Genomic DNA, 6,000 nt, shown 5'->3' on the forward strand with positions numbered 1-6,000 from the left:
ATCAGACACAATTAGTGACAATCAACAGAAAAAGAAGCATTGGCTCTATAATTTTATCTAGATTTGTTTCTTAAATGAGAGATATCTTGTGTAGTTATAGAAGTTTTCACTACAAAAAATGTTGAATAAGTGTGTTTTCATTATTGTATAATACCTTTGTATGATACACTACCATTCAAAAGTTTGGGGTCACTTAGAAATGCCCTTATTTTTGAAAGAAAAGCAGTTTTTCTTAAATAAAGATAACATTAAATGAATCAAAAATACACTCCAGACATTTTTAATGTGGTAAATGACTATTGCAGCTTGAAACGTCTGTTTCCGTCTGTTTTCCAAATTCCGTTGTTGAACATAACAATGACAATTTCAAGTGATTTGTGATTCGTGAGTTTTTTGTTTGTTGGTTGTTTTTTTTTCAAATATCTACATAGGGCTACAGAAGAACATTTCCAGCATCCATCACTCCTGTGTTCCAATGCGACATTGTGCTAGCTAATGGTGTTGAAAGGCTCACTGATGATTAGAAAACCCTCGTGCAATTATGCTAGCACATGAATAAAAGTCTGAGTTTTCATGGAAAACATGAAATTGTCTGGGTGATTCCAACTTTCGAACAGTAAATTAAGCAGCCTGTCCTCAAACCAAAAACAACCACATAGGTCGTCTGTACACGCCCGTATTACTGACTATGACTGAGTGTTACGTTTTGACTATGCGACCTCTGGCGGTTGAGTAAATATCGACACTCCGGTGTCGTAGGGGAAATGTCACCATGAACAAATTTTTATCTAACACTATCCCTATCTCTTTCCCTCACCCTAACCCTAACCATAACCCTAAACTCGTGCTGGGAAAGTGAAGAAAAAGCCGTTTCACGAGGGAAAAGCCGTTTCTCGAATTAAATCCCGTAATGCGTTCCTTTTCCCCGTAGGGGCGCTAACGTAAATACGCTCTCATGGGTCGTATTCCGGTGCACGTTACATACGACCTATGTGGTCGTATGAATTTGAGGACTTGTTAAAATTAAGGCTTGAAAATCTGTTTTAATGATGAAATTTTACAGTATTTTTATGAGAATGTTGTTTTCCAGTTCTTTTACAGTATTTTTGAGCGAGCAGGGGCAATCTGACCAAATATTGGCCCTTTCCTTACTTTTTTTCTTCTTTTGCTAACAGTGTGGTCAGTGCAGCAGTTTAACTCTATTAGTCATGATTACCACACTTAATCAATGACGTAGCTGACAGCTCTTTCTGCATTCCTGACCACGCCTTAAAGGTCTACCTGGTGGAATTTGAACTGAGTGTTTTCGATTAACCGCTTTTTTTTATTTATTTTTTTTTAAATCTCCACCTGTAAGAATGTCCCCAAATTCAGTCAGTGCCAGCTCAGCAACTGTTAGGCCAAAATCAGGCCTTATACCCTGGGCTCTATGGACACTTATATTAACAACAGATAGGGCAAATGCCCAGCACAGAGACCTTCAGGGTGTAAAGGGTTATAAGCTAATCAGAGCACTCAGCAGTGCTTTTCTATTTTTGCCTCCAGACATGGTCAAATCTCAAGAGGTGTTGTCACACATAAACAGTGCTGGAAAGTACATTTGTTTCAGGCTGTATTCTACTCGAAAAAACAACATTGACATCACATTTTAAAAAGAAATGCATTTTATACTCTGCCACACTTTCCAACAGCAATTGCTATGAATTTCTTACAAATTAGACATTCGAAAACATTTTTTCATTTTCACCTCATTCTTTCACTTGCATAAAGCTTTATTGAAAGCTCTTCGAGCTTTGTCAGGTACTGACACAGGTACAGGTTCTCTAACTGGGGGACAAAGGACAGGCCAGACAGCTATCAGTAACACTTCCTCAAATGATACGAATCAGGCACTGTGAGCCATCTGATCAGTCATTTTCAGTCACTTTGACCAATCAGAAGGCACAAACTACAGTCAAAATAAACATTAAAAATCTATAATAAACAGCAACTACACCACTACATACCTGACAAATGACAAAATCTTCTCCCGTCCTCTCTTACCTGTGGATATTTTCTCCTATTCACCCATCTCTGAGAAACAATCAGTGTGCAAGAACCTCTACGTTCAAAATGTTCACCTTATAGGTTATAATACACTGTTGTAAACCAAACAGATGCGTTTTATTTAATAAGAAATGTGAGTGTCAGTTAGAAAAGCATAACTGTTATAACTATTATGAAAAGAGATATTCAATGAAAATGTTAAAATTCTAAGGACATACAAAAACACAAAATTTTGATGATGTCAATCTAATAAGAAATGTATCTTTTACTGAAAGCTAGCGATTTTCTTTTCAGTCAGTCATTCAGAACACATTTAAAGAAATGCAGTCCTGAAGTTTTACATCCTGATAAAGTTGAGGTCAGAGTGAGCAAGCTGCTTTTTCGTTCAGGAAAGACTTATATGGAAGTTCCGCTATAAACTAGTTCCGAGCCTTATTTGGTATCATAAAGTCGTCAGTGTTTAGATAAGAGGTCCAGAAAGGCTTTGTAGATTAGACTGTAAGTAAGTCTGAGGTCGCTGAGGGTCAGTGATAGCAGCAGGCAGAGTTAGTGATATACTCAGTGAAAAACACAGTCTAAAGAGCACAGGCATAGAAGAGAATCACACTCAAGATACAGCATGATGCTCATATCATAATCATACAGTATCATAATCATATCAGTATCACTTCATAATGATGCTAGTTTTCATGCACAACTTTAGGTTGCATATGAGTATTTTTTCTTTGTCATATTCCTGCTGCAAACTGTTCACCCATGCAGCAGAAAAGTGAAGTTATGCCAATACAGTAATGTTTTAAACCTGCACTCTTTCTTATGGCCCGCAGGGGGCGACTCCTCTGGTTGCAAAAATAATTCAGATTGTATGGAAGTCTATGAGAAAAAGACCCTACTTCTCCCTTAATTTGTTACTATATTACATACATTTCTAATGAGCTTATGGTTTCAATCGATAATAGAGGTCTCCTTCAATGCAGCACGGTGTTAATTTTGGAATTTATGGTCCTATTTAGAGTAAAATCCAGGATAGTACAGGGTGTTTTCGGTCAGGGTCCTACCATACAATGTTAAGTCAGATGCAGTCCTCGCTCATTACATCTGGTTTAAAGACCTTAATGGTAACAGCCTAAGGCCAACTCAAAGCTTCAAAACTGTCATCCATCCTTTATATGAAGCCAATTGGCAATTTTTTGTATGCAGCAGTTGTAAATGATTATTTGTAGATACCTGATCAATCGAAAAAGCCATTCATCCTCTTCTAGCTCTGTTTTTGGTCCCATGTCTACTTCTAAGGGAAATATCAGGTTCTGTAGCTGCTCAGTGACCTAAATAGTTCACCAGCTGGGTGTATTATACACTGGGTTTTGAAGAAATTATGCGATTATAACAGTGAGAGTAAACCAAAGCAGTGAAGTTTAAAGTCTGACAGCTAAATAATGATCTGAAAAGTGCTGTAAAGCACTATAAAGCCGAAGATAGCTGAAGATTCAAGTAATTATCGTCAATAGCAGGTTCATCACAACAGCAAACCCCCTTCACATTATCATTGGACACATTGTCATTATAGTAATTACAGCTGCTTTAAGTTGTGTTTTGCGAAAGAGAAATAAATGGTTCTTCAGCTACTTAATGTTCTACTGTCTTCACTACCGGGCCACTAACATTGTCTGTCAGCCCTTTGGTTCCTGGGCAGGTAGCACTGCAGAAAGTTGCCTCTTGTATGTAGAAATAAGGTTAATGAAAGCGTCAAGAGTGAATCAACATGTAAAGTTGTGGACCATAAAACACCAAAACAGTGACCTGAAAGATACTGAAAAGATCTGCAGAGCTGGATAGGGCGGGTAACGTTGAGTATTATTTTTTTCTCTGTGGGTTTATTTCCTATTGCACAACACACATGTTCATTTGATCCATTATTTGTACAAACATTTTAACAAGAGCAGCTTGAGGTCAAAGATCTGAGTGATTCTTCCAGTATGACAGCTCCAAATTACTTTGTGCCTCTCCTTGATTACTGTATAGTCACACATGCCACTAAGTCATCCAGGAATGTAAAGGCTATTTGCTGTAGCCACACCTAGCCTTGATACACTATCTTTTTTTTATCATTTAACCAATGCTCTCAGCAAGTCTCACCTTTACCACACTGAAATGCTCAGCTGATAGGTCTATAAAGTGATATCCTGTATGACTTGGTGACAAATCATCACCACATTTCATTGTTTAAATTACTATAGAGTGATGTTGCACACAATCTTTATGGCATTACATTACAGATGACTGAGCAGGAAACTTCCGGTCATGACTGTGCAGCAATGCATCCTCGTTATTGCTTTTGATTTTGTAGGCTGATGTGGGCCTGATGCGGGTGCATGCCTTTCTCTGACTGATCAGTCTAGTACAGTGAGATAGAGTGAACTGTTCCTTGTGTGGTTCGTCACATATTTACTGCAGTGTTGGTGCCGAACAGGATGAAATCTCAAACATCAAGCGAGGTATGTGAAGGGCAGGGCTTGTGTGCAGACTCGTGTTGTCCGCAAAGTGGAATGTACTCTTCCTGGGAACACACTGCGCACGTACCACACTTACCAAGCATAGGCAGAGCAGGCTGTACTCACAATACAAAGGCTTTTTGTGTGCTGGCTTCAACATGTAATTTGCCCCATCTAGTGGTAAACAGGTGTAAAAAAAACATTTGGTGTCTTACAAGCATTCCATTCTGTCGCAGAATGAGGAACAAGGCAGGTTTCAGTAAGTCCGTTTCAAGCTGCCCTCAAGAAGAAACAGTCATGCGGACAGGGGTAAAGACAGAACAACATCCGAGTTAGTGCAAAGCAAAAGAAAGAGAAGAGAGAGAAAATAAAGGAGAGGTTTTTGTTGTTGATGGTGAATATGGAGGGGGAGCCCTTTACACTTCCTGTTAAACTGGGACAGCCCCGCTTCTCCTCCCCCTCTCACAAATTCAAATTCAAATTTTCATTTGAATTTAAGGGCATGACATAAGCACGGTATTTCCAAAGCAGTTTGTAAGCAGTATGCGATGTAAACATCATACTTGGGAATGTATATGTGCTGTATATACACACATACTGCTTTTGTCTTTGATTGTGAAGTACTTTGTGACATGTGCTAAGAAATGCTATATGCTGAGGATACGTTCATACTTTATTTTTTTTGGACATTTTAGGAATTGTTGTTATTGCTTTCTTGTTGATACGTGTCATATCTGTTTGCTAAATAGTTAAGCAAAGCATGAAGACCAGAAATTGGAGAAATAACTAATCATGCCCTGTAAAAATGATAACATAATGTGCTTTATTAATTAACACTTAAATGCATTACTTTTAAAATAAAATTAGCATAAAAACTGATGCAGCTTGTTGGTGAGTGACCATTTAAATGTTCTAGTCGACAGATTTGATCTGTATATGTGTGCAAGAATGTCTCTGGGAAGTGGAGACAACAATTAGCTTAACATAGCATGAAGTATAAACAAAACAGCAAGTGTGGCCCACAGACTTTGGCCAAGCCTTGTAAAAAAATAGCAACAAAGTGTACCTACTTCCACATCTGAAACTCATCAATTAACACTTTTACTAGCCACAGTTTTTGTTCATCATATTTGTATAAATGCTGATTACATTTGTTAGTTAGTGACCTTTACAAGTGTCAGATTCTCTGTCTAACAACATTTTTTGTATAGCATGAAGAACAAGGCACAACAGCTAGCTTGGCACTGTGAAAATGGTAATAAACGGTGCCTACCAAAACATGTCAAATTCATCAATTAAAATTCTATTTTGAAAGTTTTTATTTTGTTTAACACATTTCTATAAAGCCTGGTTGAATTTGGTGGCTAGTGACCTTTAAAAGTTCTCGTAGGTAGATTTTCTCTGTAAATTTCTGCAAAATGCAGTTGTGGAGTGGAACATGAAGAAAAGGCAAGGAGCAGCT

The sequence above is a fragment of the Acanthochromis polyacanthus genome, chromosome 12, assembly GCF_021347895.1.
Source record: "Acanthochromis polyacanthus isolate Apoly-LR-REF ecotype Palm Island chromosome 12, KAUST_Apoly_ChrSc, whole genome shotgun sequence".
Lineage (NCBI taxonomy): Eukaryota > Metazoa > Chordata > Actinopteri > Pomacentridae > Acanthochromis > Acanthochromis polyacanthus.